The sequence below is a fragment of the Kogia breviceps genome, chromosome 1 (assembly GCF_026419965.1).
Source record: "Kogia breviceps isolate mKogBre1 chromosome 1, mKogBre1 haplotype 1, whole genome shotgun sequence".
NCBI lineage: Eukaryota > Metazoa > Chordata > Mammalia > Artiodactyla > Physeteridae > Kogia > Kogia breviceps.
Window position 1 is genome coordinate 44545876 of NC_081310.1, and position 13420 is coordinate 44559295.

Genomic DNA, 13420 nt, shown 5'->3' on the forward strand with positions numbered 1-13420 from the left:
ATTCAGAAAAGAAAATTTTTATTTCTCTGAAACCTTTCATTCAGGTCTTAAGCTAGAACTTCATTTTAAAAATAAAGAATAATTAAAAATTAATTTTATAAACACAATGGCTCCTAACTGATTAGTCAACTAGTTGTGGTGAAACTATAGATAATATCACTATTCTCAGTCATTATTTTGGTTTGTTTTCAAATCTGACGTATTTCTAGGGTTTCTTTTTTTCTACATTCCAAAAAAGGAAGGCAGGTCAATGATGTAATCTTCATTATTGGTATGATGACCTAACACATTCTGCAGCTGCTCGTTTGCTGAGGTTAGCATGTCAGGATTGAGCAATTAAAAAATTCACTGTTTGAATCACTGAGCAGATTCCACCTGCCACTTCAGACAGTAGAACAGGACAGGCATGAGAAGAGCCCAGTTTCAATCTTTTATCTACCATTTAACAAACAGCTGATGTAAACAAATATACTCCATCTCTATTTATGTGTTTATATATATGTATTATATATCTCTCTCATATACTATCTAGATATACATTTACACACAGATATATTTGTATATGTACACATACATACATATGTGTGATGAGTGTGAATGTATGTATCTTTGGCACCCTTTTTTCCCCTCCCCTTTTTCTCTCCAAGTCTCAATGATTCACATTTAAAGTCTCCTTTAATTCCACCATAATTTGGTTTTCGTTATCTGCTTTCATTTTCTTTCAAGGATCATAATACTCTAACATTGCATTTTCCTCTGCCTTTACTTTGAGTTTCCTATTTCTACTTCAGAAGAACTATTCCTATAAATCCTATTGCTACTCAAATAAGAGTCACAGAGGGGGAAAAGACATAAACAAAAAGTTATACAGAAAAGAACACACTAAGGATCTGACCATGAAGACCTACAGACCACAGATTCCCACCCTGCCCTATATGAAACAAAACACCAACAACCCCTACCCTCTTCTCACCCAGGTGAGCTTTAAACTTTATCATTATTTGTCTCATTTATAATTAACCTTAAAACAGTACAAAGTATACCAAAATTATTTTTACTTATTATTCCTCAGAATACTTATAAAAAATAAGTCATGATTTCCATCATTCTATCCAAGAGTCAGAGTCTAAGTTAGAGTCTAAGCAGTGAGTCTAAATTATCAGGGAAAGAGATTTCAGCTCAATTAAAGGAAGTCAGAGCCATTGCAAGGCGCTTTCCGAAGGGGCTGCCTACTACAAGAGGCAGTGACTCCCTAACTCTTCCCACACGGGTTGGCAGCCCATCTGATGAATAACTGTAGTGCAGTAGCTCTCAAACTATGCTACTGAACTCGTGTTCTGATGATAAAAAACAATAATAGCAATCTTCCGTGACATGACAGAGAAAGTTCATGTATACGATTTTCTCAAGTGTGAGTTTTTTCTTTTAAAATATATTTTAAAATGTTAGAATCTGTTACTGTTAATTAACCTTAAAGATGCCTGGAATAGTTCCAAATTCAGATCGATAATGACATTTTCAGATATTTGAAGGTGAATAATAACAATAATTTATTGTGTTCTGCAAAAAGCACTTTTACTACCTAGAGTTCTGGTACTTGAGTAAATCTGAGAAGCACTGTTGAGGAAACAATTTTTCATATACCCAAATATGATGTTATGCTATTAGTCAACACTGTTCAAAGGATATTATACATCATATTTTATTAATTTCTATACTAAATCTTTTTCACAAGTATGCATTCCTATTTATAATCCCGTTTTATGCCTTCTAGCCTTGATGTTGCTGCTTCTCTATCTAGAAGTTCCTTCCTTGCCTGGTCTGTCTGTCATACTCTTATTTACCCTTCAAAACCCAGATTTAAAATTATATTCTTAGTGTGGCTTACCTTATTTCCTACCCAGAGTTGATTACATTCTCCTCTGTATTTTTTTTTTTACTCTCCACTATTTTTTTTTCTTTATAGCCTTCATCATTCTCTAACATTATACTATGTACTGATGTTTAATGTCTCTTTTCCCCACCAGAACATAAGGTAGATGAGGGAGGGGCTTTGTCTTGTTTTCAGCTTATTGCTAGAGCCTAGAACAGTGCCTGGCTTAATAGGTACTTAATCAGTGATGCCTGGATGGAGAGATGGATGGATAAATGAAAGAATATATTTCAATTACCAAACCTTTGTAAGTACTTACACTGAGGAGTGCTTTAGAATAACTTGAGGACAGGGACCATAGCATATCCATTTTCTGATGCCACAGCCTAGGACTGTGTATGTACATGTGGTGAAACAAGAATATAAAGGAATTAGTCTCAGGTTTGTGTGATTTCAAGTTAATTAATTGAAGCCAATCGAATTATATACGAAGGGAAAATAGTCATTTCATCATTTACCCAATTAGGACCTACTTATAATAGGTGAAATCCTGATCCCTAGATGTTCCTTCTTGGAATAATTTTTAATGTCTCTGAACACACAGCCATGTGTTGTGCTGCCTTGATCACAGAAATGCAGCTTTTGAAGAGACTGATAAAATCTTAAACTACAACACTAAGAAGGAGTTCTCTAAGAAGCTGGAGAAGCATGAGTATATGGCTCACACTCCAGCCATGAGCTCAAGTTACAAAGTAACTGAAATCCATGTCCATGCAGAAAATCCCTCATGGGTTAGAAGAGCCTCATAGAGTCTGAAGGCATTTTGAAATGATATATTGGATCACATAACTAGAAAGCTCAATTCAGCACCTAGCATATTCATTTTGGTTAGATGAGGGCACTTGAGCCATTTTATTTTTGCAAATAGTCACTATGTTGTCAATATCTGGTTTCACATTTCTCCCCTATACAGAGAGTTGGATAGGGTTGTCTTGACTAATCCATCTTATGCAGTCATGACCCAGTACTGTACTTACTAAATGGTTTTACTAGGTTGAACTATGTGAAAATGCCATTTTTGTAAGTCAAAAATAGTCAAATATCAGCAATGATCAAATGAATAATAAGAAAGATTCACACACTCAATGAAGGGTTGGAGTAGATAATTTTAAAGGTCTCTTCTGGTTCTGGAATTCCATATTATAATTCAAACATAAATAAGAGCATCAATCAAATTTAAAGTTTGGTCACAACCTTGTCAAACTATGGTCCTATTATAACTTAACACAGCACTCTGTTCTTGTCCTTCTTGGAACTTATATAATGTCTGCCACATAATAAATGCTTAATAAATATCTGCTAAATAAACAAATAGCTTGAAAACAGGTATAAATGGACTACTGAAGGCTGTCTCGATGTGAGTTTCCAAGTTCAGTGTCAACGAATATCGGTTTTGTTTCTAAAAGGCTAGGATATTTTTTTCTAGTTATGAATCAAACAGTATTTTTTGTGAACTTTGAAGAATATGGATAGTATATTTTCTCCCTACCCCTTACAAAAGTAATTATGGAATTCTGACTTTGGTACAGGTATAGAGGTCAATGTAACAGCGATTAAGAAACCCTAAAACTACAGATGCATGATTTTCTGAAAATCAAAGGGCACACACAAAAAAGCTGGCTGCATATAATTAAAAGTTACTTGCACATCCACTTTCTTATCAAACAAATTAACAAATGAGCAAACAAACAAAAAATACTGGTAATACATGTCGTCTCCTCCTCCAAGCAGATACACATATTGATAGCAGTCAAACTGAGGTGTACACCAGTCTGTACGTGTGCTCCCTCTTCTGAACAGCAGATGATCAGAGACACAGCTTCTTCTAACCATAAACAGTTTCTTTTAATGTCTCCCCATAAACCAGACTGATGTTCTGATTCTGTGGCCTTCCTACTGCATTCTTTTCAGAGTTCATATTAGAAAAGGAAACCATTGTTTATAACTAGAATGACAAATACCAAAGTCACCCACTTATTCAGAAATGCCACTGAAATTCTAATTTTTATTCCATTTTATTTGTATATGATGGGACCACAAGGCATATACTTCTCTTCTGATAAAAAAGGCATTATGAAGAGCAGAGGATCTGTTAGTCATATGCTTAGCAAAGTACTCAGAGTGTTTAGAAAAGGCACATGCCAGACAACTGACAATTTTGATGGCCACACAACGTTTTCACAACTTCTGGCTAGGCATTAGAGCTTTGCCTTGCTTTTCCAGCTAAGATGATTTAGTAGACTGCATTTGCTTACCTGAAATGACCATTGGTCAGGAGAAAGCATTATAAAGAGCAGGCAAAATCACACATCAGCCACCCTTCTCAATACTCAGGCTGTCATATGAATAGGACCATACTTCAAAGAAAAATAAGCAAAACCTTTGTGGAAAAATCCAGGCAAATCTTTTTCTAGTTTTATTTCAGTGTATGAGTAATAATATACTACAGAAACAAAAGCAACGCTTCTATTTCTATGAAAAAATTCATTAATAAACAGTAAGAAGCAACTAAAAGCTTTCTGGGATAGGGTTGGATATTAATGGATATCTCAATGTGTTCACGGAGCCAAGAACATGCCTGTGACATTGGCCCTCCTCATTTAAAAGAAGAGCTTAAATAGAACTTTAATAAAGCCTTCAAAAACTCATTTTCTTCAGTGGCTTTAAAATACATATATAACTATCTATACGGCTTGGCTTGTTGATTTCCTGTTAAGCTAATCTGCTGTCACAACTGATGTACTATTAGTCCACCTTTCCCATATAATGCAGATAACACTTCAGTTTCAGTAAAAATATGTCATTAGGCATTTATTTTTGCCTTAGTTTTAAAGAATATTTGCAAGTATGGGCTACTGTTTCCATAAATCGACTTATAAAAAGCAAAGATGTTATGGTACAGTCACTTTGGCATACCACTGATACAACAACATATACATGTACTATATAATTGAAAACACTAGTGCATACTGCAGGTAAAGTCCACTTCACTCAATTTCCATTACTCTCTTACAATTAACTAAAGCAAGCTAAAATCTAGTAGAACTCCAAGAGATAAATCATGAAGCAAAGAGGACATCAAAATGGACAACAGACACATGAAAAGATGCTCAACATCACTAGTCATCAGGGAAATGCAAATCAAAACCGCAATAAGATATTATCACCTCACACCCATCAGAATGGTTATCATCTAAAAGACAAGGGACAACAGGTGCTGGTAAGGATGTGGTGAAAAGGGAACCCTCATACACTATTGATGGGAATATAAATTGATCCAATACAATGGAAAATAATATGGATGTTCCTCAAAAAATTAAAAATAGATCTACCATATAATCCAGCAATTCCTCTACTGGGTACATACCCAAAGGAAATGAAAACAGTATTTTAAAGAGATATACACACTCCCACGTTTACTGCAGCATTATTCACAATATCCAAGATACGGAAACAACCTTAAATGACCATCAACAGAGGAGTGGGTAAAAAAGATACGATTTATATACTGATGAAATATTATTCAGCTATGAGATAGGAGAGCCTGCCATTTGTAACAACATGCAAGGATCTTGAACACATTATGCTAAATGAGATAAGTCAGACAGAGAAAGACAAATATAGTATGACATCACTTATATATGAAATCTAAAATGTCAAACTCAAAACAAACAAGTCAGACAGTAAAATGGTGCTTACCAGGGGATGAGTTTGGGGGAATAAAACTGATGTTGTTTAAGGGTACAGACTTGCAATGGATAGTAAATAGGCCATAGAGATCTAATGCACAATGTAATAAATATAGACAACAAAATTATATTATAATTATGTAATGTGATAAATAGCATTACAATGGTAATCATATTACAATATATAAATATATCAAAGTAACATGTTGTACACCTTAAACTCATACAATGTTATGTGTCAAATATATTTGATTTTTAAAAAGATGGTTCTGATTATTTTTTTAACATCTTTATTGGAGTATAATTGCTTTACAATGGTGTGTTAGTTTCTGCTTTATAACAAAGTGAATCAATTATACATATACATATGTTCCCATATCTCTTCCCTCTGATTATTTTTTAAAAGAAAAATCCATTCCCCAAAGGAAAATTGAAATTTTTAAGCAAGGGGAAAATTAATCTGTGGTACTTCCTAGTCATTACTTCTGAACCATTAGGATGGTGATAGTAATAAAAATTAGACCCTTTTATTCAATTATATTCTAGGCTCCAAGAGTGCATCTCTGTTCCACTTTATGATACTAGTGTTATTACATTCTCATTTCAAATATTACATTTTGAAATACATACATTTCCCCCCTATTTTTTTGAGAAGGATTATTTTTGAAAGTTCCTATGTAATGATATGAGATTTTTTCTTATTTTAAAAGGTGAGATGAATGATCTGCCAATCTGTTAAAGTCAAGTGTAAAACACTATGGACATGAAAAATAACTCCATAAATAATCATTTTCAGTTTTAGAAAATATCAGTAAATATGAAAAGTAACTTTCAAGAGGTTAAGCTTCCTTCTAAATTTCTGCACATACAGTAAAAAAAAATTCTTTATAGTTACCGAATAATGTTCTACATAATAAATAAATTAGTCTTCCAGAAAAGGCAAAAGCAATGGTACAAAAGGTACAGAATTATGAGACAAGGCACATAGTCAATTCCAAACCAGCAATCCTACAAAGAAAGCACCATGTAGTGCAGCAACCAAAATACTGCATTCAAGGATTGATTTACCATTTGCTTTAATAACAAATTTTCCGGTCCATCACAACAGATTACACATTTTCTCTCCTCAATAGAACATGGCATCTAATTTTATTATTGCTGAAGCTAAAAGCCAATGAAAAACTTGAAAATCATCTATGAGAGATTTGCTTCAGTGATAGGAGTGATGTAACCCTAATAAAAAACAAAAATTTGGGTTTTAACATATTCAAAAATTATGATTATGTGCCTGTACTATTCTTTAACCTACCTTCAATAATGGTTACTATTAACAGATAAATCTGCTCCAGGTTATAATAAAGTTAGAGAGCCTATGGCTTGGGTTTTTGAACTAATTTAAAACTAAATAATGTATTTAACATGCTGGTCTTAAAATGTCATATTGATAGAAAACAGAAATAAGTGAAAAACAGCTATATTTAGGGGAAGTCTAATACTTCAAGGATATTTTATAAGTGACAAAAATTGAGAGATAAAAGAGGGGTTAATGAATTTGCTAAGGAAATAGTCATTGGTGACTAAGGGCAGAATCACACTCCCACTATTAGATCTCTCAAGAGGCCATCAGAGAAATAAGAACAGGGATATTTGTGTATGGGAACTGGAAATATCCCTTTCCCCCTCATGTCAGGAAATAAATACAATGGTTTCTATCTCATTGGCAAGAGAAAGATCACAACACTGCTTTTAAGGATATAGTTTTGTCCTTAGAGAAGTTCTAGGCTTGAATTTGCAAAATGTGATTATTATAGATCATGGTTTACCCTGTACCATCAGCTGTTGCATGATTAAAATGATCTCCTATAAAACATTCAAAATTTCCTAAGGCTTTCATGATACATATTTTAAATTCTATATCACATGAAATTAAAAAGAATATGATGAACTGGAAAATGCTGAAAATATATTGTGCATCCTTGTTCACTGTTTAATTAGGCTCAATATTTATTGAGTGCTATTAAGTGTCAAATATGTTCTTGGTAGAGAAGTTGCATCTTTAGTAAGCAGAATTTCATTCATCACAGTTTTTCCTAAGATTGCCAATAGCAACAAGAAACCTACATATTTTGTTTTCATGTTTTCAAATAAATGACTACATATTATTTTCCACTAAGTGACATTAAAACAGACAACTCTGCTAATAATTTTTTTTTTAACGGTATAAGGAGATAACTGTTGACAGCGTCATAGTACTCACGAGTACTCAGCCTCTTTTTTTTTTAGAAGAGATTTTTAAAAAATTAATTAATTAACTAACATTTGGCTGCGTTGGGTCTTCGTTGCTGCATGCGGGCTTTCTCTAGTTGCGGCGAGTGGGGGGCTACTCTTTGTTGTGGTGTGCAGGCTTCTCATTGCGGTGGCTTCTCTTATTGTGGAGCACGGGCTCTAGGTGCGCAGGCTCCAATAGTTGCGCCACGTTGGCTTCAGTAGTTGTGGCTCGTGGGTTCTAGAGCACAGGCTCAGTAGTTGTGGTGCACGGGCTTAGTTGCTCCGCAGCATGTGGGATCTTCCCGGACCAGGGCTCGAACCTGTGTCCCTGCATTGGTAAGTGGATTCTTAACCACTGTGCCACCAGGGAAGTCCTAAGAACTCAGCCTCTTTTGTTCACCACTCTAAGGTGAGCAGCAGAAAGAGCCCAGAGGTTCAGAGGACTACCTGTAGGATGAGATTACCAGGTTCAAATACCAGCTGTGCCATTTACTACTTACAGAGTCTTGGAAAAGCCCTGCCTTGGTTTTATTAAACATTAAAAAAGTAAACAAACAGAGATAATAATAGTACCTAGCTCATAAAGTAAGTATTTGCAAAGTGCTTGGAACAATCCCTGGCACAAACCACTATGTAAGCATTTGTTGAATAAAATAAAATAAAAATAGTATTCTGTGTGTTTGGGGGAGGGAGGCTGTAAAAAGGGGGGGAGGAAATGAGAACAGTTGTTATGATTCATTCCTGATTTGACATGGCATTCTTTCCCTCAAAAAGCTCATCTTCTTGTGATAAATATCTTTATGGATTTCTTCATTTACCAGGACTCACAAGCTATCATCACTTTGGCTTCTCTAAATGGTTCTTTTCCTTCCATTTATAAAAATGTTTAATTCTTTTACCAGAGATCACTTTTATTTAATTAATTTATTTATTTATTTTGTGCTAGGCGGGCCTCTCACTGTTGTGGCCTCTCCCGTTGCGGAGCACAGGCTCCGGACGCGCAGGCTCAGCGGCCATGGCTCACGGGCCCAGCCGCTCCGCGGCATGTGGGATCTTCCCGGACCGGGGCACGAACCCGTGTCCCCTGCATCGGCAGGTGGATTCTCAACCACTGCGCCACCAGGGAAGCCCCCAGAGATCACTTTTAATGCATTCATTACATGGTCTAGAGTACAGCCCCCTGCAACTACAATCATGTGAAGAAGTCTGTAACTTTGTCAAAAAAGTATTACTCTTACCAAGACTATTAGAGATAAGACACTACATATACCCTATACTATAATAGTAGATGCCTCGATAAGAAAATGATGACATCATAAATTACCCAAGGAGAGGTACAAATGAAATGTTCTGTGAAATAATTTCTCAGTACGTATGTAGGATAGTGGCTTATAGAACTTTGGGCATATATTTCAAGCAGCAACAGGAAAACAAACTAACACATCACTTATGTTCCTCATATTACGGGCTAATATTAGCTCAATCTTCTGGACTTATCCAATGAAATAATTTTGAGAAAAGATTGTGCAGGGTTTACTAGTCACCTGATAGTAATGCTGTAATAAAGTGGAACTGAAATAAACTGGTGCCTTCACTTTAGCAGTCAACAACATTTATACTTTTCCTGCCACAAATGACTCTGATAACTTAAGGCAATTTAGTCAACAATATTATCAACCAAGATTGATTGAATGTATAATAAATACTGATCTAAATACTGCTGGAGATAGATTTTCCTATCCAGTTGATAGTAAGAAGTACATCCAAAGTGGTTAAAAGGCATTAAATTAAATTAAATTAAATTTAATTAAATTTCATACATCAATTGTATGGAACTCAAGGCTTCTTTTCTTACAGAAAATACAGCAAAACTGGCAGAGAGAAAGAAACAAACATTTAATGAGCACCCAGGGCTTCCCTGGTGGCGCAGTGGTTGAGAGTCCGCCTGATGATTGAGGGGATAGGGGTTCGTGCCCCGGTCCGGGAGGATGCCACATGCTGTGGAGCAGCTGGGCACGTGAGCTGTGGAGGGGCCATAACAGTGAGAGGCCCACGTGCCGGGCGAGAGGGGGGAAAGAGCACCCAGTATGTGCCAGCATTCTTCTGGGGAACTTAATTTTAAAATGTTATTTTTCACAACCCTGTAAAGTAGTAACTATCATGCTGTTTATACATTCAGAAGGTTGTTTCCTTAAATTACACATTACTTTATCAAGTAATACATGTACATTGTGGGAAAAATCTCAACTATACTTAAAATCAAATAGGCTAATAAAAAAATAGCAACCCTATAACCCACCCCATCAAAGGCATTCCTTCTTTTAATTTTTAGCCTTGTCTTTTGGTATTTATCTCAACATTTCTAAATAAAACCTAGTGGTATAAGAATATTATTTAGATATATTGAGATTAAATTGAGAAGGCCCTAAAAGCCTTCTATCCTCTTACCCCAGTTTGGACTGGACACTCTCTCAGCCAGCTACCTGGATGCCATCCCGGGACATCCCTTCACCAGTATTCTGGGGATTCCCTTTGTCTTTTTCTTGTCCTTTTTGATTTATCCCTTCTGTTACTTGACAGATCATTTAGCTTGGAATACAATTTCAGTTTAGAGTCATGTTCGCTTGGAACTTTAATAGCACTACTCCATGGTCTTACCCTCTAACATTGCTGTCAAGAACTCAGACGCCACTCTTATTTGAATGCTGTAGAGCATATTTTTGTTTCTGTTTTAAATCCCTGAAAACTTTTAGGAGGTTCTCCTTATCTCAGATGTTCTGAAATTTCCTGAAGGTGTGCTTTGAAATAGGTCTTTATTTACGTTGCTGAGCACTTAACAGGTTCATTTAACCTGGAAACTCATAACCTTCAGTTCTGGGAATTTTTCCTTCAGATCTTGACCAAATGTCCCTTAAACAGTGAGATTTTCCCTGGTCATCTCATATAGAATAATTTTCCTCTGCCTTCTTGCCCACCCACAGTACTTTCTAGATCCTGTATCCCATCTCAATTTTCCCCCACTGCATTCATCACCATATGACATAATGTAGAGCTGTCTATCCTTGTCAGTATACTCCTACCAGAGTGTAAGCTCCATGAAGGCAGGGGCTTTGGTCTGCACTGCTGACTGTTTTGAATGCTTTATTCACATAGGCCAGAACAGTGTGCAGCACATAATACAAATTTTTAAAATATATACGATGAATGAAAGAATTATCTCCATAAGAAAAGGTAATTTGCTAAGTCAGTCACTCTGTAGGGTTTTGAATCAGGAACAAAATCTTGGGAAGAGAGAAAAAAGAGACAAGGTCTCACAGCCGCTTGTCAGTAATTTAAGTCATTCTAAAATAAGAAATAGCCAATCAGTAATTGCAATTTGTACAAAGGGATGGGGAAGCACCATAATAAACTGGATTTTGAGTCATACATATTTGCGTTTGAATTTTGGTTCTGCCATTCATTTGGCATCGGTATTCTTGTCTATCAAATGAGGATAATAACAGAGTCTGTTTCACAGGACTACTGCCAGGAGTAGATGACAGAATGCATAGCCAGTCCTTAGCATGGTCACTATTTTATCATCATTGTGTCTATCTGGCCACACTTCTTGTTTCTTCATATTCATAACTATTCTTTATTTTTATTCTAAAAATATAAAGAGATAAAACTGATAGAACAATCAGTGACACTAATAAACAGGAAGAATCAGAGATTCACACTTAAAATAGCCAGTTCATGGTATTGTATCCAAAAAACATGATAGGAGGTGAGATAAAGTCTACACAGCATACTTATTCAAGAATTTATTGAATTTATCAAAAAAAAAAAAAAAAAAAAAAAAAAAAACAACAACCCTATTGCAGCAGTCTGCAACCCAGAAGAGGGCCCTTAGCAGACATCAGATCTGTTTGCTATTTAAACCACCCAGTCTATGGTATCCTATTATAGCAGCAGGAACTAAGACAAGTACTATATAAGAATGTATTATTTAAGCACAAATACAACAGAGCAGTTAAATTCATTGCTAAGTTTGGGAAAGCTCATGGAAATTTTAGTATAATTCTAATTTATTAACCATAGAAACACATTTAGTTATAAAAGCTCATCTTTATCAATAACCCTATACTATACCACTGACATTAAACATTATTAGAAGAGGCCACATTTTCTCCTCATTCCTATTTTGCATGCGGTTTCTTTTTTGGGAGGCTTACCTACCACTGTGGAACTTTCTAGCTTTGAGCAGCTACTCCAAGGCTATTTTTATCTAATTGGTTTGTGCACTGCTGATGATATTCTGCTTGTAAATATATTTTTCTCTCTCTTACTGTCAGTCACTACCAATGTATTATTTCACAGGCTCCCTTCCTAGCTCATCTGGTTCCTAATACACACATCTGAATACTTCCCTACAGTTCCTACTTTTAGAAATTAATTACAAAAGGTTTGTTTAAATATGTTTTTGACTCTTTGATGGCACTACTTTGATTAAATAAAAGGAAAAAAACTCAAAGGGTTCTAGGATATAAAAAAATGAACTGACATAAAATAATAATCTTTATTACCAGTTCTCTTTCTACTTCAGTCTCTTTCACTTCCTTCCTATCCAAGAATCCATCTCCTTTTTACTCTTTTCTACCTTGAATTTTTCCTGTTATTCTCTACTCTGTAGTTAGAAATAACATGGCAAACACAGACAAAATAAAAATTATTTTGTAAGCAAAGGAAAAATATGAAATGGATGGGAAGTTCCTGTTGTGATATATTAACTGTTAATTGAAATGGGAAAAAGTAAACGTGCAAATTTCTGAAGACAACAGGAAAGTAAACAGGCTTCTTTTTTTTACATTTCAGAGAAAAGAAAGTAGTCAGAACAATCCAGCAGACACTGGATTTATGAGAAACCTAGGAGCTTCCTTTCTTAAGTATTGTTACTATAGAAATTAGATGGCAGGGGAGTGCCAAGAGGGTCATAACAAAACACACTTCATCCCTGGAGGCAGCTCCAGTCTGTTTTGGATACAAACTCAACTAGATTTTCCACCTCTCTGATTTACAAATCCTTCTGTTTGAAATATAAACTAAAAAGGCTTCAGTAAATAGCTGAGCCAATCCTGCTCCCTCCCCCTTCCCCCCCAAAAAAAGAACAGGAGGAGTGGGTGGGAAGGGTTGGGGAGAGGGAGGGGAAGGAGAGAGGAGAGGGAGACACTGCTGGCACAAGTAAAGTAAGCAATGTTTAGATAATTTTGCTCAACTTATCTGAATCATATATTTTTCCTTTTTGGAAAGTTTCTATAGCAGCCAAGAGCCTAGATCAAGTCTTAAAAATAAATCTCAAAATGCACTATAAACAACTCCACTCCCATCTTTCTACCTCAAGTTACATAACAGAATGGTGAATTATGACTGTACTTTAGAAGAAAGGAATTTGCCAAAATGTGCAAGTAAAAATGGAAAAAACAAATGAGTAAAGTCATGAGATACAGAGACAGGATGCTTCCTAAGATGCCATACCTGAAATTTCTTTATT

At 35.5% G+C, this 13420-nt stretch overlaps 1 protein-coding gene across 9 annotated transcripts in view; it reads right to left on the reverse strand.

Moving 5' to 3' along the window:
• The window catches only part of RASAL2 (RAS protein activator like 2), a 386290-nt gene that overhangs the window by 150722 nt on the left and 222148 nt on the right, over positions 1-13420 (reverse strand). The window lies entirely within an intron of this gene.